Source organism: Pogona vitticeps, chromosome 2, assembly GCF_051106095.1.
Source record: "Pogona vitticeps strain Pit_001003342236 chromosome 2, PviZW2.1, whole genome shotgun sequence".
NCBI classification, from domain to species: Eukaryota; Metazoa; Chordata; class Lepidosauria; order Squamata; family Agamidae; genus Pogona; species Pogona vitticeps.
This window is the reverse complement of record NC_135784.1, coordinates 281,637,064-281,663,325: the sequence shown is the minus strand read 5'-3', so window position 1 is coordinate 281,663,325 and position 26,262 is coordinate 281,637,064. Positions and strand designations below refer to the sequence as shown.

Below are 26,262 nucleotides of genomic sequence, written 5' to 3'. Positions count from 1 at the left end.
CCTACTTGAATCAATAGTACTGGCAGAGAAATTAATCTAACAAAGTAAGTTAATTGATAAGGAAAAAATAGATATACCTTTTTTAATATTCAGATATTTGTTTCAAATATCTTGTTTTGAGAATAACTGTTCTTTTCCAATACAAGTTCCTTTCTTTTAGGAATCTGGCTGTGGCGCCAGAGGGTGGGAGTTTGGAGCACACTGATTATTGTAATAATTTTCTTTGTCTCTATGAGACAATTGCTATAAAGTTGCATTCAGTGTTCTAACTCTGTCCCTTTTACTTTTGCTTCTCATTGATTGTTAACACTTTTAAGTGTTCTTTTTTTCAGTCATCCATCTAGGATTTTATTTTCTTTCGAGTACAGAAATAGTCTTTTTTGCATTATCCTCTAATAATATGTCTGGTTCGAATCCACATGGATCTTCTAGCATGTATTTGCAACAAACAGGTTGTTGGTTTTACAGAATTGTTATTATGTGCCTTCAATTTGCCTCCAATTTATGGCAACCCTATGAATGAGTAGGGACGTGGTGTTGCTGTGGGTTAAACCACAGAAGCCTCTGTGCTGTGAGAAGACCAGCAGTCGTAAGATCGAATCCACGTGACAGAGTGATCTCCCGTCGCTAGTCCCAGCTCCTGCCAACCTAGCAGTTTGAAAGCATGTAAAAATGTGAGTAGATAAATAGGTACCACCACGGTGAGAAGGTAATGGCGTTCCATGTCTAGTCGTGCTGGCCACATGACCACGGAAACTGTCTTTGGACAAACGCTGGCTCTATGGCTTGAAAACGGGGATGAGCACTGCGCCCTAGAGTCGGACACAACTAGACTAAATGTCAAGGGGAACCTTTACTTTTACTATGAATGAGTGATTTCCAAAATGTCCTGTCCTCAAATGTCCTGTCCTCAACTGCTTTCCAACTTTCCCAGCATGAATATCTTTTCCAGACAATCCTGCCTTCTCATGATGTGCCCAAAGTAGAACAGACTTAATTTCAACATTTCTGCCTCCAAAAATAGTTCAGGTTTGATTTAATCTAGAACCTACTTGTTCATCTTTCTGGCAGTCTAGGGTAGCCACAAAGCTGTTCTCCCACATAATATTTCAAATAATCAATATTTTCCTGTCAGCTTTCTTAACTGACCATTTTTCATACTCAATGCAAGATGATGAGGGAGGAAAAAGAGTGTGGACGATCTTGGTCTTGGACTCCATTAGCACATTCTTATACTTGAGGATCTTTTCCACATCCTTTCTTAAGTCTCCATTTCCCTTCTCAAGTCTCAATCTTCTGATTTCTTGGCTACTGTAGCTGAAATCCTGTTGCGAACCTCAGCACACACTACCATGATGATGTCATCAGCAGTGGTAGACTGCCATTGATTAAAGGCTTCTTTTGGTGATTCTGGGGTACATGTGACTTTGTTACACTGTGCACTGGTTGCATGCACCCCAAAATGGTTATTAATCAGCAGTGCTTTGTCTTTAATCAGTGGCAGTCTGTGGCTACCACTGATATCATCACTATTGTACATGCTGAGCTACACAATAGTATTTGAACCTAGAAATCATTCTCCTGCTTCCATTCTGATTTCTAGGCCAAATTCTCCAACAACATTTGTTCTGCTTTATTTCTTACTTTGTGTTCTAGTCACCTGTGATTATCGACATACATATCTTGTTTGGGGGTGTGATCAACATCTTTGCAGACACTTGTACAACATATTCTTCTCCAGCATCTGTAGTTGGAGCACAGACTTAAAAAATGTTTATATTGATTGGTTTCTCAAGAAGTCTGATTGATATTATTTAATCAGATCTTGCATTATAGCCTCTACTTCTGATTCCTTTTGCTCTTTTTATTAGAAGCAGTCTGTTCCTTATGAGTTCCCCAATTCCAAAGTAAAACACTTTATAACTGTCTGATTGAAAATGTCCCATCCCAGTCCACATTAGTTCACTCACACTAAGGACTGCAATGTTTAAATGTTCCAATTCTTGCTTTCCCGTTCCAGTTCATCCTAATTCATACATCACACAGACCATATACAAACCATATGTGTTCTGCAGGATCAGATTTTCCTTTGGTCTCTGTGTACAATGGCTACTAGATGGAGTTTCGGTTTTAATCTAGTTGCTTCATTAGCAAATAGCATTCTTCCTACTTGTCCTTTGCTCTTTCCCAGTAACTGACTTCCAATGTCTTCTGACCTGGAATCTCATCTTCCATTCATTTTGGACTGTCTCATTATTCAAAGTAAGAAATACTCAGAAGTGGTTTTCCATTGTCTTCCACACAGTACTACCAAAAGTTAGCTTGAATGTCATATCCATTATCCATGACATATTCTTTGCCAGTGTCATCTTCCTCTACAGTTGTTTCACCCTCATCACCACTGGAACTATCTATTCTGTTCTGCAGATATGCTCTCCAATCCTGAAGAAGATCCATGTATCTTAGGCTGGTGGTGAGTCAATAATAATCTTAGAATTGCAGAGCTGAAAAACTGACCATGAAGTCAAGTCTGTGTCAGAGAAGCACTGTGGGGAATCAAACTCCCAACCACTGGCGCTGCAGTGAACTACCAGTGAACTACCCAGCAGTTCTTAATAATAATCCCAGAACGTTGACCTTTCTGCCTTGAATAACCCTGCTAGGAGTCCAGACTTGTAATAAGAGTCTAGACTCCTGACTGGTATGTCATGGCACATTGAAACCTCATCACCAAGTTAAGGTGTGCATTTAACAGAGGGTTGTATATATTATGTCCAAACAAATGGAGACTCTTATTAACATTTACTAGGATTGAGAAGTACTAACAGTATATATGAAAGAACAACAACAAAAAGGATCATAAAAAAGCAATTGGTGCCTGCAAATACCCTGATCCTCCAACTGCTCTCCTGGCACAATGCCCACTTCGAAGCGTCTTCTTAACTGGTGGAGCACTTTAAGGACAGCCTTTTAAAAATATTTTCTTTTGTTTAACCATGTTTTGACAGGAGTTTAAGCAGGAGCTCCTTATCCAATGTAATGTAGAACAGATTTTGACAATTATGTCTGAAGCCATACTATTATCAACTAGCCGTCGGTACATTTTTTTTCTTTTTAAACGATACACATTTTTGAAACACATGTGAAAACTACTTTATGAAAAATATAGATGATTATATTTCCCAAGAATCTTCGGGGGGGGGGGCTGCAGTCTACTTCCTCAGGTAAGTAACATTAGCTCCCACCTAGAGATCAGAGGTGTCTTTCTATTTTGACTGAGGGAGCAACTACACTAACCTGCAATTTACATCAGATTAGGCACTGAGAAATTCAAATTAAAGACTACATAATTTAAACTGAATGCAGGAAAACTGTTTGGACATCCTTTTTGAGTGAGGAATCACCTTTTTTTGTTCAATGGACATTGATGCTTTCAATTTCTTCTGATGATTCTGACATCACCTTTTCTGCTTTCTGCTCAAACTGGGAGGAGGTAACAAATGGGGAACCCCAGGGCTCAGTTCTTGGCCCAGTGCTCTTCAACATTTTTATTAATACCCTAGATTGAGGGGTGCAGGAAATGCTAATCAAATTTGCAGATTACACAAAATTGGGGGGGAATAGCTAATACCTTGGAAGACAGAAACAAAACTCAAAATAATCTGAATGGATCATTTTGAATGATCAAAAGTCAGAATTCTATTTGTGCACCAGAGCACAGACAGAGTTCTGACTCCTGTCCTCTGAAGATGTCAGCCACAGAGACTGGCAAAACGCTAGGAAGAAAAACCTCAAGAACATAGCCGGACAGCCCGAAAAACCTACAACAACCAATGATCTAGATGGGCTTGAGCATTGAGCTAAAACAACAGAATGAAATTTAACAGGGTTAAGTGCAAAGTACAGCACCTAGGGAAAAATAAACAAACACACAATTACAAGACTGGGGATACCTGGCTCAGTAATACTATGAGTAAGAAGGATCTTCAAATCATCATAGATCACATGTTGAATATGAGCCAACAGTGTGATGTGTCAGCAAAAAAGGTAAATATTAGTTTAGGCTACATTAACAGAAGTATAATCTCCAAATCCCACAAGGTGCTAGTTCCCCTCTATTCAGCACTGATTAGGCCTCATATTCAGTACTGTGTCCAGTTCTGGACACTGTACTAAAAATGGATGCTGACAATTTGAAGCAAGTTCAGAGAAAGGCAACAAGGATCATCAGGAGATTGGAAACGAAGCCCTATGAGGAAAAGACTGAAAGAACTATGAATGTATACCCTTCAGAAAAGAAGATGGGGGGGGGGGGAAATATGATAGCACGTCAAGTGGGCCAGACCTCGATCAAACAGATAGCGCAGGAAAGCGAGAAGAGTATCTAACAAAACTGGAACAGCCAGAAGACCTCTGGAAGCAGTGAATCTGGTGAAAACAGACCATTTATAAGAGTATAATAACTTGGTAGAAGGTTTTCTAGCTCTGACCAATACTTCTTTTACACTGGAGGAATCCTCCACACCGTCAGGTGGAACGACTTCAGCTCGGGGTGACAAATCTTGCCTCCATCCTGAATTAGGAGGAATGGTTGGGGAGGTAGTCTCAGGAACTTTGAGGTGATTGTTTTGAGGGTGGTGAACCATGGTTGCCGAGGCCACCATGGGGCTATCAAGATGCCATTGGCTCGCAACTGACAGATCCTGACGTTCGCTGAATGAGCAGAATGGGAGGGAAAAGATAAAGGAAGACATCGTCCCAGGTCACCAGGAAGGCATCGCCCAAAGAGTCTGTGCCTCTCCCTGCCCGAGAGCAATACCTGCTGCATTTTTAATTGATCTGGGTGGCAAATACGTCGATGGCTGGTGTTCCCTACTGATTGCAGATATGGCAGAATACAGAGTCATCAAGAACCCACTCGTGAGTTTGAGGGGTAAGATGGCTTAGACGATCGGCCACATCATTGTCTTCTCTAGATACGTGAATGGCAACTGGAAAAATATGGTAATCATAGCACTATTGCCAAAGATGGATTGCTAAATACAGAAGAGACAAAGACTGGGTGCCTTCCTTCTTGTTGATGTAATACAGGGTGGTCATGTTGTCCCTGGCCACCTGTACTCCATGACCAATCACAAGAGGATAGAAAGTGTGGAAAGCCTTGATAACTGCCAACATCTCTAGATGGTTGACATGTAGCAACTTCTCCGAGTTGGACCACATGGCGTGGATCTCATGAGAGCCACAGCATGCGCCCCAGCCTGTTGGGCCGGCATCCGTCATGATTTGGACCGTCAGTTGGAGGGGCCTGAAAGGTTGGCCAACTAGGTGAGGCGCGAACAACCACCACGTCAGTTGACTTGCTAACTCTGGAGTCACACGTAGGTGTTTGGCAGGGTTGTCCAACAAAGGATTGAAATGAGACAGGTACCATGCTTGTAGAGAGTGCATCTTCAACCAAGTATGAGGAGGAACAGACGTGGGCGAAACCATGAGACCTAAGAGATGCTGTGTGTGGTAAGCAGAAACCTTGGCATATGGGCGAAATGGATGAATAGCTCGACTTAGTTTGTGAATCCTTTCGGCAGGAAGGAAGACCCTAGCTTTGATGGAATCAAGGTGAGCACCAATATAGTCCATGGTCTAAGACAGTTGGGACTTTGCAAAGTTGACCTGTAGGCCTAGATCTGCCAGAGTCTGGAGGGCAAAGCTGGTATCCTCTTGAACCTTGCTGTATGAACCAGCAACGATCAACCAAACATCTATATACGGAAAAACTGTGATGTTGTGTAGACGAAAGTAGGCTGTTATGGGGGCCAAACACTTTGTAAAGGTTCTTGGGGTGGCGGCAAGCCCGAATGGTAGGGTGCAGAATTGGTAAGCTGACCCCATGAAGAAGTGGAGATATTTGCAATGAGACTGGTGGATTAAAGTAAGCGTCCTATAAATCTATAACAACGAACCAATCGCCAGGAGAGAGAAGTGGAATGACAGATTCTAGGGTGACCATTCAGAAACATCTCGGGTGAAGGTAAGTATTGAGTAGTCTGAGATCTAGGATTGGTTGGAGACTGCCATCCTTTTCAGGAACTGTGAAATAGCAGGTATAGAAGCCATCTAGAACCTCCTGAGAAAGAATGTGTTGAATAGTGTGCTTCTGGAGAAGAACAGAGACTTTGTCCTCTAGAGCAGGTGAGTAAGCTGTGAGTTTGAGGTGGCCGATAGGAGGAAGATCTGTGAACTCCAAGAGGTAACCATAACATATGATGGCAAGCACCCAGGTGTCTTTGGTAACAATAGACCACTTGTCGAAGAAAGGGGCTAGCCGGGAATGATGGGAGAGTGAAAGGTTTGGAATAGGACAGTCAAAGATATTGTTTCTTTTTCTTTGCAGGACGATGGAAGGTTTGGCGACGTTGAACAGGAAACTGTGACCAGAAAGTAGTGGTAGCAGAAGAATCTGGAGGAGTACTGGACCTCTCCTGAACAGGAGGTCTGTAAGGATGATAGGCTTGATGGGAAGATTGCTAAATTTGTTGTGTATTGAAAGGTCTGTGCCACTGGTAGCATTGCCACTGTAGCTACTGGACAGAATAAGAGCAAGCTATCTTCTGGATCTTATGTAAATTGTCCATCAACTTATCTGTCTTCTCATTAAAGAGGCCAACACCATCAAACGGAAGGTCTTCAATCCAGGACCTAGCATTGTCAGTAATTCCTGCTGAACGTGTGCCTCCTGAGGGCAATAGCTGATATAATGGCCTTAGATGCTGCATCAGCCATGTGACAGGATGCTAAACATTGCTGTTTAGCCAACGTCGTCACCTCCATGTGAGCACTGAGGACATTGGTCCTAGTCTCCTCAGGAGCAGCTTGGAGAACTGGTAAAACCTTGTTCCATGACTGCCTCTGATAAGCCCCCATAGCTGCCTGATAGTTTGAGACTCTCATGACAAATGAGGCCAGAGAGTAGAGCCGATGGCCCAAAACATACAGTTTTCAACTTTCCCTGTTGGTGGGTGTGACCTTTCCAGCCTGTGATTCTAATCAATCTAATCAATCACGGGTTTCCAGCCCATGATTGATTAGATTGTACCATGACGGAATTTGGTGCAGGATGTTTATCGAGCAAAATAGTGTCACCGCCATGCGTTCTGTAATGATTTTCAACATGGCTAGAGATCTGAAGAGGTGTAGACAGTTAATTCATGTTTCCTTTATGAGGTCCAACATAGCTGGAATGAAAGCCAAATTCAGTGGGGGGATATATCTTGGTTTATATAGTCGAAGACGAGGTCCTGCGTGGAAGGAGGAGGTTGCTCTATATCAAGCTCCTCCATGCGGAGAATTAACTGCGAGTACGATGTAAAGTCTTCAGATGGTGATGGGGGATGAAGATCAGCAACATCTGAATCAGGAGTTGGCAGATTAGAAGGAAATTCCCTGGAAGCTTCTGAAGGTGGATCTCGTTCAGAGACCAACAATACCGAAGAACCCCTAGTAAAAGAAAGAGGTGGAGAAGGCAAGTGATGGTGATCTCTTGATACAAAGTTGGAGCTCGAGGAATCAGTACGGAAGTGTCTGTTTAAGGTGGATGAGAACTTTTAGAAGATGCACCCTGATGAGACCGAGTATGAGATGCTCTCAGGTGCGATACTGAGGATGATGGTACCAAAGGGACATGAGAGTGATTCGACGGATGGGGCACCTGTAGAGAAGTGTCTTGCTGAGATAAGTGGCATTTAGTAGTAGGCTTCGATGTTGGAGGGTCGAGCTGGTAATAAGCTCAATGTCGACACCGACGAGGTGAAGGGGATGGGGAGGATCCACAAGGAGAGGCATAGACATAACGCGCTCTTTTGGATCTTACATAATCGCTGGTGTCATAGTAGGGGTCATCCCCACGGTATTGACGTTGATCACCACATCGATCAACCTCTACATAAAGAGGCTGCTCATAATCCGAGAATGGATAATCAAGACGGACGAGGAAGAAATATAACCTTCCGATGCTGAGGATACTGTCGGGCTCGAAAGATATGTTGATGTTTCACCAGCCATTTACGTGGAGGAAACTGCTACAGCGACACCTTCGAGTTTGACAGTTGTATTACTGTTGCCCACCCGACATAGGGCTCAAATGGGCTGAGGCCAGACTGGAAATAACATCAGCCTCAGAATGGCCATGACTGGGAGTCAGGCTTGGTATCAATACCAAAGCCTGAGCCTGTGGTGGTGATACAGACTTGTGAGCTTCAGAAAGAGAGTTTGGATCTGGAAACTCCCTGGATGATTCCTCGAGTATCGGCGACAGAAGGGAAACTCGGATTGGAGGGAGTTCCCAAGGTTGAGTAGATTTAGAAGATATGTTTAGCCTTATACTGCTTAACCACCTTTTTCTTTTTCTTAGGATCCTTTACCAATTGTGATTTCAACATTGAGATTGACATCGGTGCTGAAGACTTTTTTGGTTTAGGCGTTTTTGAAGAAGCCCTCGGAGAAGGGGTTGCAGGAGCCAATGAAGCAGCGGGCTCAGGACAAGGAGTAGGAGGAGCAGGAGTCAAGGTAGGCTCCATGGCTGCCAGGCTCGAGGGTGTTAGTGATTTCTCCCACAAATACGAATGAATCTTCTGTAAGCGGAACTTAAAAGGTGGGCTCGGTCAACCTTATATACTCCAGACAGAAGTGGGTCTGGTGCCCTTCCCCTAAACAAAATAAGCAACGGTTGTGGCTGTTACATACAGCACTGATGTTACCTGTCTGTCATGGGTTTGGAGGGAAAGTTCCATCCTATGGGGAGTGGAAGGCGGGACATCAGGAGGAGGGGCTGTACTGTATATATATGTGGAGCGTGTGTGGAGAAGTTGGAGAAGAGCTGAGAGTAGAAGCTTGAGTGGGAGTCTGTGTGTCAGACAGGGTACTACTGTGTGTCAGTCAGTACCAACCTGATAGGTTCAGGTGTCTGTATGGTTAGCCAGAACTGATAGGTTCAGGGTCTGTGCTTCAAGTTAAGTGTTCTGTGTGAACCAAACTGTGTGTATGTATGATTGAGACTAAGCCACGTTACTGTATCTTATTCACCTGATCATTTTATTTTTCCCTGTGTGTTATTTAATAAACCTTGTTCTTTTATTTGTTAAAAATCCATCCCTGGTCTGTGTGACTTCTTATAGGGAATGGTTGGTGGCAGCTTAGTGAAACTGTGGCATATCCCAGTAGGTCTGGGTTTGTCACATTGATTGGTGTCCAGCGTGTGGGATACGACTGGTCCAGTTGTCCAGTGGTACAGCAAAGCCTTGGCAAGTGTGCCCAGAGCAAGGGGGGTCTAGTCAGGGACAATCTGAGAGCGCGTAGGTAATCTTCTAGGTGTGCCTCACGGGGAGGTGCGCTAGTAGAAGAACGTGTAACCTCAGATTGGGGACTAGATTAGGGAGCTCTGAGGCAGCCTGTTTTGGCGGGAAAAAAGCTGAGGCAAAACTGTGTAGTAGAAGTGATTTAGCCTGCCTGCTGCGAGGCCTAGCAGAGGGGGGTAGACTCTGGCTCGCAACTGTTGCAAATTAGTGCTGAAGAACAGCAGTAATCTATAGAAAGCTGGTTCTGAGGCAAAAGAAAAAAAAAAGTGGTCGCTTTATTCTGAGGCTTGACTTTTGAAAGCAGCCTGTTCTGGGGGGGGGGATTATGCCCTTGACTCGAAGCCAAATGGCAGAAATGGGTGAAGTGAAAGACCCACAGGTGGACCAAGGTTCTGAGGATGAATTTGGCTCAGTGCAGGATGAGAGCACGGGAGAACAGAACCCAGAACTCAGAAAAATATAATCAGCAAAAAGACATTAAATTAAAAGAAATCAGAGATAAGACTGAAGAAAAAGTAAAAGAGATAAAAGCTAGGGCTGAGGAAGAAATTTTACAGATCAGGGCTGAGTTTGAGGCTAAGCGAAAGGAGCTGGATTTGAGAATAAAAGGGAAGAAAAGCCAGCAAGGGGGAGGGGCCCATGGTGAAGGGAAGCCCTCAGACATGAAACCAAGACCTCAGATTTTGGAGGGAAAACCAAAACAAGATGAGAAAGACTCAAAATATAGCAGAAAATGTTATTTCTGTCAGGGAAAGGGCCATCTAATCTCAGAGTGTGAGAAATTAAAGCAGCTAAAAGGAATTGTGCCTCAGGATTCGAGTGGAACCAAGCCAAAAGCTGTGTTCTGTGTCCAGAAAGAGCAAAGCTCCTTGTCACTGAGGGAGCCTGTTGCCATGGCTACTCAATCTGGAACAAGTACATCTGCTGATCAGGCTGAGGAAAATGGTCCTCTTGTGGAGGTCAAGCGCTGCTTGCTCGTGAGAACAGATTCTCAGTTGTTTGAAACAGCAGGGGTGGACGTAGGAATACTTGACCATCAGTATCGGGGGCTGAGGGACACTTGTTCCCAGGTGACCCTGTGCCATCCAGATATTATTCCTAGGGAATATATAATCCCAAATGAGAGCATGAAGGTGGCAGGGATTGAGGGGCAGGTGATCTCACTGCCAGTAGCGGAGGTACCTGTGAACTTTCAAGGCTGGAGGGGAGTTTGGCGGCTAGCGATTTCATCGACTCTGCCAGCAGCCGTGCTCGTGGGAAATGACCTGGCTGAACATGTGAAACGGGTGCTAGTGATTACACGTTCACAAGCCACCACGGGGACAGTTCAGGGGGGTACTGATGAGCCAGAGACGGAAGCAGAGGGGAGTTCAGAAGCTGTGGTGGAAACCTTAACCACAGACAGCCGATTTGGCCAAGAGCAAAAGGCAGACGCCACTCTCCAAAAGTGTTTTGAACAGGTGACAGACGCCCAGCTAACACCTGAAACCCCAGTGAGATTTCTAGAGGAAAAGGGGATTTTGTATAGAGAGACCCTGAGGAATATCTCAAAAGGGGGAGATGGGATCCGAAGTCAGCTAGTGGTACCTGAAAAGTATCGCCCCATGATCTTACAAAGGGGGCACTCTGACATGTTTGCTGCGCACTTAGGGGTGAACAAAACACAGCAGAGAATCACACAGAATTTTTACTGGCCTGACATAGGGAAGCAGATCAGGGAATTCTGTAAACAATGTGATGTGTGTCAAAGGCAGGGGAATAGCCGCGACAGGACCAAAGCAAAGTTGTGCCCTTTGCCTGTGATTGACACTCCGTTCAAATGCATAGGGGTGGATATTGTGGGACCTTTGCCCAAGGCCACAAAGAGGGGGAACAGGTTCATTCTCACCATTGTGGACCATGCCACGAGGTACCCTGAAGCCATACCCTTGACTAACATTGAAACTAACACAGTGGCAGATGCCTTGGTGGGGTATATGTCCAGGATGGGATTTGCCTCAGAAATAATCACAGATTTGGGCGCATCGTTCACATCAAAGCTCATGAAACGGTTATGGCAAATCTGTGGAATTAAGCACAAGGAAACCACTGCCTATCACCCTGAAAGTAATGGGTTAACTGAGAAGTTCAATGGGACTTTAATGCGCATGATTAGGGCTTACTTGGCAGAGAATCCAAACAATTGGGACCAGAAGCTGCAATCCCTTTTGTTTGCTTATCGATCAATGCCACAAGCCAGTACCGGGTTCAGTCCGTTTGAACTTTTGTTTGGGAGAAGGGTGAAAGGGCCACTTGATGTGATCAAACAAAATTGGGAGCAGATCACCCAGGATGACCCACAAGACGTTGTGACATACATAGGCACTTTAAGGAATGACTTAAAGAAAAACCTAGAGCTAGCAGCAGAGACCCTGCAAGCTCAAAAGGTCAGAAAGAAAGCTTGGGATGACCAGGAAGGCAGGGAGAGGCACTTTGACCCAGGGGAGGAAGTGCTTTGGCCTAGGCTCTGCAAAGAGAACCAACTGCAGCTGGGTAGCCCAGAAATAAAAGACTTGGGTCACATAGTAGGGGGAGGAGTGATAAAACCCCTAGAGGCCAAGATAGAAGCAGTTCGTGATTGGCCCAGACCCAACACCAAGAAAAAAGTCAAATCATTTCTTGGGTTGGTGGGCTACTACAGAAAGTTCATCCCGAGGTTTAGCGAGATTGCGGCTCCGCTGACCAATCTGACGAGGAAGAAGACTGATGACCGCATCCCGTGGACCAGCGACTGTGAGGAGGCGTTCCAGAGGTTGAAGCAGGCGCTCATCAACTATCCAGTGCTGCGTGCTCCAGACTTCGACCGGGAGTTCATCATCTACACCGATGCGTCTAACAGCGGGGTAGGAGCAGTTCTTTGCCAGGAGGATGAAAATGGTGACCAGCATCCAGTGTCCTACCTGAGTAGGAAACTCCAGAAAGGTGAGAGACATTTGGCAACCGTGGAGAAGGAGTGCCTGGCCATAGTCTACGCGATCCAGAAGGCCAAGCCTTACATCTGGGGAAGACATTTTATTCTGTGTACTGACCATTCACCACTGCAATGGTTAAAGACAATGAAAACCCACAATAGTAAACTTATGAGGTGGGCTTTAAACCTGCAAGACTATGACTTTGAAGTGAAGGTGGTCAGAGGGTCAGTGAACTGTGTTGCTGACGCCTTGTCAAGAAGACCTGAAGAATGAAGACGGCGAAAGAAACATGGACTATGTATATATTTTGATGACAAAAAGTCAAATGTGTCTGTTTATTAAACATGTTGGTTTGTATGAATAAAGGTAACTTGATGTATTGTTAATGGTAAATGTTTAAATGCCTAATAGAGTGTAAGTATAAGTAAGTATGGTAGTGTATGTTATTATATGACTGTTTTTGTTTGTTTTGGGTCCAGGTTGTTTTTTGGTGAAAAGCACCTTAGCTTTCCCCCTACAAAACAACTTATAAAGAGGGGAGGTGTTACATACAGCACTGATGTTACCTGTCTGTCATGGGTTTGGAGGGAAAGTTCCATCCTATGGGGAGTGGAAGGCGGGACATCAGGAGGAGGGGCTGTACTGTATATATATGTGGAGCGTGTGTGGAGAAGTTGGAGAAGAGCTGAGAGTAGAAGCTTGAGTGGGAGTCTGTGTGTCAGACAGGGTACTACTGTGTGTCAGTCAGTACCAACCTGATAGGTTCAGGTGTCTGTATGGTTAGCCAGAACTGATAGGCTCAGGGTCTGTGCTTCAAGTTAAGTGTTCTGTGTGAACCAAACTGTGTGTATGTATGATTGAGACTAAGCCACGTTACTGTATCTTATTCACCTGATCATTTTATTTTTCCCTGTGTGTTATTTAATAAACCTTGTTCTTTTATTTGTTAAAAATCCATCCCTGGTCTGTGTGACTTCTTATAGGGAATGGTTGGTGGCAGCTTAGTGAAACTGTGGCATATCCCAGTAGGTCTGGGTTTGTCACAGTGGCCATCCATGAAGGGGATATTAGCACACGACATACCGTGCTTAAAGGGACCTGACGAGGACATAAAATTGGTGGGAACAGGAGAAGAGGGGGGGAAGGAAGAACTCACAGGAAAACTTCAACAATTGCCAGTCCAAAATCAGAAGCCAAAAAAGATTAAAAGCCAAAAAAATCACAATGAAGTCAATAAGCCAAAATCACAAACGGTAATCAGTCCAAAGGTCAAAGTAATCCAGAAATCACAAATGGTAGCCAATCCAAAATCCAGCATTCGTTTTGTATACCAAGTCTATCCAAAGATCAAAGTACTGCAGAAATCACAACGGTAGTCAGTAAACCAGACAAGAATCAAAAAAACATAAGATATGAGAAGAATTCAAAACAGCTCTAGACATCGCCAAAGAATCTAATCTCAGCAGCGGCAAAAAGGAATTGAGGTATTATAGGCGGGCGGAGCATGCGCGCCACAGGGAAACGTTCTATTAGTCAATTGTTTTAAACTCTAGTCTAGAATATTCCAAGGAATCCAGTGCAGATGCAGTTTATTCCATTCATATGCATTCACAGAGACCACGAAGAAGAACCACAGATGACAGTTTGTTAAATCCACTTGCTCCCCTGACAATCCCTTAACAAGTTCCAGGAGGTGGGGATAATGAGGGTGGGTTAACATTGGTTTTTACTGAGGGAGGGAGAGTTTTCCCTTAGGAAAGAAACTGTTGCCCTCTTCATCCTCCCTTCAAGCAGTGGCTCTGCCACCACCTTCTCCTGAGCCATCTTTCCTAAGATGGCGGTGGCAGCACACAGATGAGATGAGGGGGAGAAATTGTTTCAGCAGCAGCAGCAGCAGCCTTTCCTCCTCCACCATCACCATTTCTTAGAAAAAGAAATGTGACAAAAGAATGGTGGAGAAAGAATATTTCCTTACATCCCTATTGTCTGTTTATATTTACTGTTGTTACTGTATTATCTGTAGTTTATATGCATTAGTTATTAACCACCCAGGAGTCCATATCACATTATTCGGTGGTATATAAGTTAAATAAATATATAAATAAAAGAAATAAGAATTATTGTGATTAAAGAAGTAGTGCTACAAGGGACAAATTACTTTCACTCTTTTTTTCTTTTTAAGTATGTATTTTAACATTTGCATACTGCTATATTTTAAATTATATTTTCTAAGCTGTCCTGCAGACATTATGGTTAAACATAAGGGTACAAATGTTAAGCATGTTGTTGTTTAGTCGTTAAGTCGTGTCCGACTCTTCATGACCCCATGGACCAGAGCATGCCAGGCCCTCCTGTCTTCAGTTTTCATAAATATGATGCTTTTAAAAATATGGTGGCTGTACATAAGAGGGAAAATTCATGGAAATCTGCATGCTTTTCCAATGAGCCGTCAAGGCTACTATGAAGAGCAGATTGGAGCAGAAGGATCTACTAAGCATGCAGTGTAGAGGAGTGAGAAACAAACACTTCTTTCCTAGGAGAGATGAGTTTAAGCTTTATGCAGGCATGGCATTCCTAGGGGAAAAGACAATACTTTTCCCTCCAAGTCTGCAGTTCTGGTGTTCAAATCACTTCCAAACACCTGCACATAAGTCATCTAGCCATAACTAGGGAAGAAAGAAGAGTAAAGAAGGAAATTAAAATTAAGGTTAGAGACAGTCATGAGAATAAAATAAGGATGATAAGGTCAAGCAAGCAGGTCTGAAGAGACAGCTGTTTCCTCTCTTGTATAAGGTTCACTTTTCTGCTTCCTAGCCCCAAGGAACAGGATCTATCTCCCACAATGTTCCTCTCCTCATATCCAGAGAAGGGGATATTTTAATTTCATGAGCTGAAATTCAAAGATAAATCTCAACATTTAATCATATTGAATAGGTTAGACTACTAATACTTCAAATAATTGTTGTTTTAACATTTCAACATTGCTATATTACTATATATTATCAATTTAATCCACAGAAGAAGCCACAGGTAATGGTGCGGTTAAAAAATATTGTAAATAAATAAATAAAATAAATAAACTTTATGTTATCCATTACTGTCAGACATTTAAGAAAGGTGGTTTCCTGCTTTTCCTTATTTCCTTTACAGTGGTGCCTCAAGTTACGAACATCCCAACATACGACCATTTCGGGCTGCGACCAGCTCCAGCCGCAAAACTTTATTTCAACTTGTGGCTGTAGCTTCCAGTTACAACCAGGAAAAGGCAGGGGGGAAAGGCAGGGAATTCAAATTGCTAACCGTTGGTGGAGAAGTGGCTGCTTCTTTGTAGCTCTTTCACTCCAGCAGTTACAGATTGTGCGATTGGAGGAGGCTTCGGACTGCCTGGTAAGGTAAGGTGCTGCTTTCTACTTTTTAAAAACTGTCCTGGGTAGGTTTTGCAGCGTGGTTTTGGGCTGGGTGGTGGGATTATGTTTCTATGCTGTGCTGGGCCTTGCAAGGTTTGTTTGGGGTTTTTTTTTTTTTTTGGGTGGGTTTTTCCCCCATTTCCAACGGGTCTTGCGGGGTTTGTTTGCTTTTTGGTGTGTTTTCCCCCCATTTCCGATGGGTCTTGCGGGGTTTGTTTGCTTTTTGGTGCCCCCCCTTTCCGATGGGACATGTTCTGCCCTATTTTCTTCATTTAAAAGGTCTGTGAAATGACACAACAGTAATATATTTACTCAAAAGTAAATTATTGTGGGTCCAGTGGGACTTTGTTGTAGGTAAGTGTGTGAAACATTACAGCCCTCAGTTCCACTAAAATCATTTTTCCAGGTATCTTAGGCCTTCCATCACAGAAGACTTATGCTGTTGCTTGAATGTAGACTGATATCCTCCTAGTGAAATGATATGAGTTGAGCAACCAGACTGTGATACTCTGCATGGAAGATATAAGATTGGTATATCTTGTAAGCAGCTTTGTCCAGAGAGTAAAATCGTTAAAAGATACTGGAGTAGAACGTGACCCACAGAAATGAACTAATGGAAGTGATAATCAGTCTCTGCAGATGACCAAGGTGCACCAGAATGGGTTTCCATTGTACCAATGTGTTCTGTCTGAATGTTGGTACTGGATTTTCCCTTCCTTTTCACCCTCCTGGGGTGCATTCGACAAACTCTTGCTCCTGCTTGCAGAGTAGTGTTCCTCAGCAGAAGCAGTGGCAGTCTTCACAGACATCAATGCTTTCTCTTTCAGTGAAATATGGTGAACAAATCATCCACATAAGTGGACCCTTTGGGTCCTCTGAAGATAACACACTGTGTTCAACAATATTTGGAGCTAAAGGAGAGTGGTCTAAACTGGTAATGATGCTGATCATATGCACCTTGTGAGGATATATAATTCATTTAGACCACAGCTTCCCAACCTTGGGTCTCCAGATATTCTTGGACTACAACTACCAGAAATCCTGGCAAGTACAACTAGTGGTGAAAGCTTCTGGGAGTTTCAGTCCAAGGGGACCCAAGGTTGGGAACTGCTGATTTAAAGCAACAGACACCCACATGCCCTCTGAATATAGAGTCTCCACTGCTGATCTGAACACCTGTCTCTTCTTCCTCCGTTCCCTCATTCAGGAAATGGCTGAAGAATCTAAAGTCGTGTTACCACTAGCACTCTTCAGTGAGTTTCCATGGTTGAGCATGGATTTAAACTCAGGTCTTCTGCATTCAAGTCCATCACTCTGTTCACCACATTACATTGCACTGGCCCATAAAAAGGTGTCAGATCAATGGATTAAAAACAATCAGGGTGGATTTAAAAAAAATCAATGTTTTTTAACTATTTAAATCACAATTTAAATTTAAAATATTTTTATTTAAATCATGATTTGAATTGTGATTTATACTGATTTGGTAACAGGTTGGATTTACCAAATCCAACCTGTATACAAGACAGGTTTCTTAAGAAGGGCTATTTCCTGTTACTGCATGAAACACATCTTATGGTAAGCCCACTGTAATCATTACAAGGAACAAAACTCAGTATCTTTTCACAGCATTAGGTAAATCTAAAGGTGTACTGACTGTCTCTGATTCTCATGCAACACTTCACTTACTAGATATCCTTACTCTCCCAAAGGAGTTTTTTAAAATTAAGGACATAGTGTAAGAAAATCAAATTTGGATTCTCATATAACTCTAGTGCTAATCAATCTACTTTCTTAACAGACATTCTAATTTGTGGAACACCTTCTAGAAAGGGCAGCTTAACCTAGGAGATGATCTCATGGCCTATGAATTCAATGGACACTAGTTAACTAGACTGTCAAAATAAATTCATCCCTGTAATTTATCACTGTGAATTCTGGTATGATAAAATAGCTATTCTGCAATCCAAAAAAATGGAATTACACTTTCTTCTCACACAGAAATAGCACATATATAAGACTTGATTTTATTTTAGTATGTAATCACTGGACATACCATAACCAAGAACTGCAGATCAGCCAAATCACAGCATCTGATCACATGTTTGAGCAAGCTACATCACTCTTTTCTCAAAGGTCCTTAAATCAATTATTTTAAAAGACAACTTTCTTATTCTGAGAGGCAACTTTCAAGAGTCGTATGTGATTTTCTTAAACAAAATTCCACCTCAGGAATCTCTAACAATACCACATGGGATACACTCAAGATGCTCAATATGGCTAGGGGAATGCATGTGTTAAATTATCAGTGCAGGTGGTACACAATCTGTGATCTTTAGAAAACCACAAGCAGAGAAGCCAAAAAGAGACCTGAGCTGAAAACTTTAGAAATTATATAGCAGATGCTACGAAAATTGTAAATCAAAAATTTTAGGAACTCACTAATAAACGTTGTGTGACATTATTGAATCCTATTGGAAAGAAAAAGTTGAAATATTGCATCACGTGCATTTAAAGACCGAGATCACGAAGAAGGGTAAGAGTGAAGTGTGTGTCCCGCTGAGCTTTGCAACAGGAGCAAGCTACAAGGAGCCAATCATCAATATAGGGGAAGGTGAGAATTTTCCGAAGTCTATGGTAAGCAGCTACTGGTGCAATGCACTTGGTGAATATTCTTGGAGCTGTTGAAAGGCCGAGAGGAAGTCTTCTGAATTGGTAGATTTGGGATCCAAGTTGGAACCGAAGGAATTTTCTGTGTGAAGAATGTACGGAAATGTGGAAATATGTGTCTCTGAGATCTATGAACAGTTTGAACTTGTCGTTTTTTCGGAGTAAGGGGAGAACTGATTTGAGGGTAATCATAAGGAATTTTGTAGTAATGATATATTTGTTGAGTTTTCTTAAGTCCAAGATGGGGCAAAGACTGCCGTCCTTTTTGGGGACAGTGAAACACCTTTTGTTGTGCTGATATACTGGTTCTACGGCATCTTTGAGAAGTAAATTTTTAATTTCTTCTTGTAGGGTTTGCGACGGTGGAGTGATGACGTCTGTTGGCGGAAGAAGGTGGAAGAAGTGGATACCATCAGTTTCTGCATTAAAGAGGCTTCCCCCATTGAAGGGAAGGTCCTAAATGCGTGCACAGGCATCTTCAGCAAGGCCAGCTGTTCTCAACCAAAAAAAGCGTCATAATGCTACTGAAGTATTCATGGACTTTTTATTATTATTATTATTATTATTATTATTATTATTATTATTATTATTATTATTATTATTATTATTATTATTATTATTATTATTATTATTATTATTATTATTATTATTATTATTATTATTATTATTATTATTTATTTAATTTATATCCCGCCTATCTAGTCGTGGTGGACTACTCTAGGCGGCCAACAACAGAGATAAAATACAATAACATAATGCTGTAGCATTGACAGTGTGTCTAGCAGAGAGCATCTGCTGTCTGGCAACAGAGGGGCCTTCTTGCTGAAAAGTTTGTGCAAGTAACTTCTTGTCCTCCAGCAAAGAATTGACGAAAGTGGACATATTGTCCTAAAGGGTATGTTGGTATGCACCTATGGCTCCTTGATAACTAGCGACTTGTATGGTGAATGCTACAAACGAATAAAGCTATTTCCCCATAGAGTCAATTCTCCTACTGTATTTTTTGGTGGTATAAGGATTTGTCGATGTTGAGATCAGGACTGTGAGGCCTCGACAAATATGGAATTCGGAGCTGGCTGTTTCTGAAGGAACAGGGCTCCTGGGTCATGGACTCTGTAGAGATTATCAATCCATTTCGACATTGTATGGGAAGAGGCTGGTTTTGTCCAGGATTATTGTGCAGAGGAGAGAAGGTAGCATCGAAATGTGCACTGCAGTGGTTGTGTTCTTCGAGACTGCATCATAAAGATGATCAACTGGTTCTATCGAAGGACAGTGGATCTGAAGGTCCAATGATTTCGCCATACCGACCATAAGCTGAGCGTAGGTTTTGAAGTCTTCTGCCGGAGATGGTGGGTCGGCATCTACAAGGTCCGACTCTGGTGAGGTAAGTAATATTTAAGGTGTCCCCGATTGGAATATTCAGGATCGCGTAGTAGAGAGTTGACAGATTGTCGACTGACTTTGGTATTGAGAGGTTGAAAGTCATAATATTGATGTCTATGACTCGATGTTGGTGGAGGTGGCATGTCCATGGACATCTGTCGATGTCAAGAGTCATTGATGTCGAGTGATGTTAATCGAGTGTCCATGGACACTGTTTGATATGGCTGGTCATTGGTCTCAAACTCGGCGTCGTAATGATGTCAGGTTCAAGGTTCAGGGTGTAATGGGTGTTGAGAGCTGTGCATCAGTGGAGGGACCGAGCATGTGACAATGGACCAGGGGGATATCGAGATTCATCTGTATCAGAGCCTGTATCTCGATGATGTTGAAACAGAGGTTGCTGATGAGCTGGTGGAACATTGGAATATATAGATGCCGGGGATGCTGAGCATGAGGAACAGTCTCCGTCATCCAGGTTGGTTGGGAAATATTGAGAGGTTGGAGCTGTAAAAGCCTTGTGCATTGAAGAATGTTGCTCAACCATTCTGGGCTTTTTAGATGCCAGGTAGGAAGCAGTTTGAAACCCATGTTGGTCTGGGTGAATTGGCCGTTTCGACACCGATGGTTGTTGAGATTGAGGCACACTATGCGAAGTTACCACCGAACCAGGTAGAATGACTGGTAGTTGTAGTTTGTCTGGACAAGCACTGATTGGGGCAAATGGCAACCCGATGGGAGTACTCAATGCGGATCTGAGCCATGCATGATGGAACAGGTACCTCATAGGAATGCTGAGGTAGGTGTCTCAGAGGAGGCTGTGATGGTCAATCTGATGCCACCAAATAGGGCACAGGTTCTGGATGTTGTTCGGAGTCAACCCTGTCATGTGAAGCAACTACAGAGGGGTTGCGCGAAGGAACAGAGTGTCTAAGGCTGGAAGGAGAGGATATTAAATGATCTTCTTGTTTGTCCCATTCTGGTGATTGAGAACAGGGTTGATGAGAGGGAAGTCCATCATCATCAGAAGGTGAACCAACAGAGATTAACTCACAGGGTTCATCAGACTGCTGAGGAATAACTATGGATGATTTAGATTTGTGTTGTTTGGATCTTTGTTGGAGAAGGTTCCGGAGCCAAAGGAGCTTCGGTGGACAACTGACGTTTAGCACAGGGGATTTCAATGTCGGAGGTTTCGATACCGAATACTTCGATTTGTGGGGTTAAGAAGTTTTGGACAAAGTGGATGGAGCATTGGAGTGAGATGATGTGGCTGATGGACGTTGTTTCAATGATTCAGAAATGGCTTTTTCCATCGCTTTGGCCTGAGAGGTGGCCTTGCAAGGAGGTTGAGCAATCTTTGTTGGTTGAAGGGATTATTCCCAAAGACGGAGTTTAAGCCTTGAAAGGCAAGAGCGGAGGACTCCACGTCTGAAGTTTTTACAGTGGGGGCAGCAGTACATTTGGTGCACCTTCCCCAAGCAAAAAAAGACACTTCATGTGGCCGCCGGAGAGTGGTATTTTGTTATCACAGACCACACAGTATTTAAACAGACCCAATGGAGCCATGAATAGTAGGAAAAATGATTTGGAAAAAAACATTAGTTGGAAGGGGGTGCTGCGGCCGAACGCCAGGCGAAAAAAAGAAGAGTAGAAAAAACAATAACTTTGATATATATATATTATCTATTATAAATGAAAATACTATAAGAAAAAGGAATCAAGAGTAAGACTCTTTCACTTTTGACTCACAGAAGCAGAATACAAGTCTCCCAACGTGGCAGTTGAAATTGGAGTCTCTCGGTGCCAAAGTACTTATACGGGGAGGGGCTTATACTAATGTGGTTTTTTTGCTACCGCACAAGCTGTAGAATCTTCTGATGAGGCTCCACGCAGGTGCAGATCACCCAGGGTGTGATTCACAGAGGCCACGAAGAAGAACCAGAAATAGGTGTTCCTCGTTTTTAGTTGCATTTCTTGACATTATCAAATGAATTCAATAAATTAGAATGGCAATTTATTTTATGTGTGTGTGAGCAGATAAAATAGGTACTTCTTCTCTGATCTTCTCTAATCTTAAGGCTCTTTATAGCCTACATATTAGTATTATTGAGGAAAAAATCTGGATTCCACACCATTTTCCATTAGGAGGAGAACGAAACAAGGGTGTCCTTTGTCACCTCTGATTTTTGCTCTAGCATTGAAGCTACTTAGCTACTGGATAAGACAAGCTCCAAGCCTTAACAAAATACTGTATAAATACAACAAAGATGTTTCCTCAATCAGCTTTAAACATGTATGTACAGTGCTCAGTGAGTTTTCAGTGTTCATTGTGTGGAACAATAAACACAGTGGCCTCCAAAAAGTACATGTATTGTGTAGACCAGTCTATGCTCATTTTAACAATGGGATAATAACTGTTAAAGTTCTAATTGAATTTTTCAAATAATCCCTTGCCATGAATCCAGATGATAAAAAATGTCATTTAATGTATTTTAAATAAAAAGGAGGCTTTAAGGTCTCAGCAGGAACTGAGAAAGTGTTGTTCCATGTCAGCAAGGAATATGTTTCTGTACTGTGGCATCTTACATGTGCCCACAGACATGATGTTGTCCTTGATATATGTGTTACTGTCAAAGGGGAAGTAATTGTGTGTAATCTCCAGCCATTCACCGTGTATTCTGTGTATATAAGCCTATGGTCTAATGCTTATGCTCCATGTCAAAGATCACATTGAAATAAAGTTAGTCTTTAAACCACCACTTTTAATTTTTACTTATTTATTAATTTTGCCATAAATATTAAAACAGACTAACAGGGCTACCTCTTTGAAATTTGCTCATAATGTGGCCACTGCAGTTTTCAACTAAAGTAAAGAAACCCCCAGGATCCTGGAAATCGCATCTGATTAAGTTAAAGCAGCAGGTTTATCAATCAGTACAAAGAAATCCAGAACACTGGCACTTAACATAAAAGAACAGGAAGCCTACATGCTGCAAGCTCTAACAGACAAAACAGGCATGTCCCATTCAAAATATATGGGGGTTCATATTCCAGCTTGACTGGAAAAAACAAACTTGAGAAACTATAAATGTCTGCTACAAATTGTTGAACTGACAAAAACTGAACCTATCATGCCCAGGGAGAACCGCATCTTCGTTCTCCCAAAACTATGCTACCTGCTCCACATCATTTCTACTCATAACTGCACAGGGCTCTTCTGTGATTAGATTAGAAACTTGGGATATGTCTTGAGTCATAGTTCCAAAATGCCTCACTTGCAGCAACTGATCATGAAATATATCTATAAAAGGAAAAGGTCACAGATCTTTAAGTAAGATTGAAGGTGAGAGCAAGATTCCTCTCACGGGAGTGCCCCCCCCCCGCCGACAAGGAAGTCCAGACGGCACCCATCCCAGGAAGATAAAAACACATGGAACAGACACGGGGATCATAGAAGAGAAGATGAAGGAAATGATGGTTAAAGAAGCCAGGACTGCTTTGGCGGGAACAGAACAGAAGCCCCGGGTGGAGGTGGGGCTGGTGGATATAAGAAGGGGGGACGGGGATTTGCCTTGTGGTTGCGAGTGGATCTGGTTAGAAGATCCATGGACTGGAAAGGTTGAAAAGTTAAGGGTCCCAAAGGAGGAGGCGGATGCCAGAAGGAGGACTGAGAGTAACCCCAAACCCTCTTATTGTGGAGAGCAAGAAATGAAACAGTGGAAGAGGAAGCTGAGAGAAGAGAAGGAGAAGGTAGAGAGAGAGAGGAGAGAAAGATTGGAATGGAGGGTGATGGAGCTGCGGAGGAGGGGACCATCGGAAGACTCTGGCCGGAGGACTCCCCTTTACGAGACCAGGTCTGGACAGATGAGTAGGATGAGGACACATTCCCCCTACTAGAAGGGGAGACAGGATAATTATTGAACACAGACTTTTCACTGGACTGGCTGGGTCCTTGGAATGTTCAGGGGTGATACCCCTTCAAAGTTGGAGAATGGAAGTCCTCATCTAACCAATGGTTGGAGGGAGGAAATGGTTGGACTATTTTTGTTGATACAGGTTACTGTTGATACAGGTTACTTGTTAAACAATCCAATAAATGTTACCCCGACTTCCAAACCGAGGAAGTCTGCTGATTTATTTGAAGAAACGCAGGAACCCAACACTGAACCCTCACAGTTTAAAAGTGCTAAAGTACAGGATCTCTAATGTGTACTATCCTTAAAGAAATGGGAGTGCCTGACCACCTTATCTATCTCCTGAGAAATCTATATGTGGAAAAGGAAGCAACAGTTACAACTAGATATGGAACAACTGACTGGTTCAAAATTGGGAAAGGAGTATGACAAGGCTGTATATTGTCTCCCTGCTTATTTAACTTATATGCAGAATACATCATGCGAAAGGCAGGACTGGATGAATCCCAAGGCAGAATTAAGGTTGCCAGAAGAAATATCAACAACATCAGAGATGCAGATGATACCACTCTGATGGCAAAAAGTGAGGAGGAATTAAAGAACCTCTTAATGAGGGTGAAAGAGGAGAGTGCAAAAAATGGTCTGAAGCTCAACATAAAAAAAGCTATGATCATGGCCACAGATCCCATCACCTCCTGGGAAATAGAAGGGGAAGATATGGAGGCAGTGACAGATTTTACTTTCTTGGGCTCCATGATCACTGCAGATGGTGACAGCAGTCATGAAATTAAAAGACGCCTGTTTCTTGGGAGGAAAGCGATGACAAACCTTGACAGCATCTTAAAAAGCAGAGACATCACCTTGCCGACAAAGGTCTGCATAGTCCTTTTTCAGTAGCAATGTATAGAAGTGAGAGCTGAACCATAAAGAACGCTGACCACCGAATTGATGCTTTTGAGTTGTGGTGCTAGAGGAGACTCTTGAGAGTCCCCTGGACTTCAAAGAGAACAAACCTATCCATTTTGAAGGAAATCAACCCTGAGTGCTCACTGGAAGGAGAGATCCTGAACCTTGGCCATCTCAACATGAATTTGAACAAACTCCGGGAGGCAGTGGAAGACAGGAGGCCCTGGCGTGCTGTGGTCCATGGGATCACAAAGAGTCGGACATGACTTAATGACTAACCAACAACAAATGTATACTATTATTGTTCATCATACTGGATGACTCTTCAGAATACAGTAGGACTGTGGTATCCACAGGGGATCGGATCCAAGCCCCCTATGACAAAAAACAAGGAAGTATTGAACACTATACATCACATGCTTTCTGGCTCCTTCTATTGTCCAGTTCTGGTAAACACGCCCTGGTAAGCATGCAAATACTTAAGTCCCACTGATGATTCAGCTTGTTTTTGTTTTGTTTTGTTTTACTCAAGTCGCAATTTGGAATCAACACACCCCTTCCCTTTTTTCTGGTGAAAATGGCACTTTTAAAATAAAGACTCAGACTTGGGGCTTGAGAGTCAGGACTTGATACCAAAGACTCAAACCTGGACTTGGGACTCAGACCCAAAGACCTGCCAACATCCCTGGTGTTTTCAGGCAGTGGTTAAATGAATCAACAGATACTGATCCCATGTACAGGGCGGTCCTACTGTAATTAACCCAGAAGAAGAGTGTGCTGGGCTCCCATTGGAAATCCCTAAAGACAAGGTGGAAAAATTAAAAAATAAGGCCCATTCTTAAGAAAACATATTTGGTGATGGATGATTTGAACAATTACGACTCATCTCAAATATTTATTTCTTGTGTAACTTGACCGAGAGGGTGGTAGCTGATCAGCTGCAGGCATTCTTGGAAGGAACTGATAATCTGGATCCATTTCAATTGGGGTTTAGGCAGCAACATGGTATTGAAACAGCCCTGGTCATCCTGAAAGGGAGGCAGACAGGAGGAGTGTAACCCTGCTGGTCCTCCTGGATCTTTCTGCAGTCATTAATACTATCAATCATGGTAGCCTTCTAGGATAGCTATCAAGTTTAGAGATTGGGGGCTTTGTATTTCAGTGGTTCCAGTCCTTTCTTGATGATTGACTGCAAATGATACAGCTTGGGGATACTGTGTCCAACTCTTGGGGACTATGTTATGAGATTCCACAGGAGTCAATCATCTCCTCAATGCTCTTTAACATATACATGAAGCTGCTGGGAGAAGTGATTTGGAGATTTAGAGTTTGCTGTCACCAGTATGCTGATGATATGCAACTCTATCTCTCCTCTTTTTCTTCTGCAAGAAATGCAGGTCTTTGAGCACTACTTATCTTCAGTAACAGAATGGATGAGAGCCAATAAACTAAAACTGAACGCAGATAAGATAGAGACCCTATTTTTAGGAGAATTGTTGGACTGGTTAGAAGGAAATTTATCTGATCTTAACGGGGTTAACTCTTTTCTTGGGGGATCAGGTTCACAGCTTTGGGGTACTCTTTGACCTATGGAGGCTCGAATACCTGCTATGGCCAAGAGTGCCTTCTATCAACTTGCCCAGTTGTGCCCCTACCTGGATAAGAAATGCCTAGG

General features: G+C 42.8%; 2 protein-coding genes across 6 annotated transcripts in view; one reads left to right on the top strand and one right to left on the bottom strand.

Annotated features, from left to right (window-relative positions):
* The window catches only part of LOC144586390 (uncharacterized), a 439,742-nt gene extending 430,595 nt beyond the window's left edge, over positions 1–9,147 (top strand). Inside the window, exon 2 of the mRNA XM_078384550.1 lies at positions 8,959–9,147. The gene's annotated coding sequence lies outside the window, so the exon portion shown is untranslated. The remainder of the gene's footprint in view (positions 1–8,958) is intronic.
* The window catches only part of ADAMTS6 (ADAM metallopeptidase with thrombospondin type 1 motif 6), a 224,010-nt gene that overhangs the window by 147,783 nt on the left and 49,965 nt on the right, over positions 1–26,262 (bottom strand). The window lies entirely within an intron of this gene.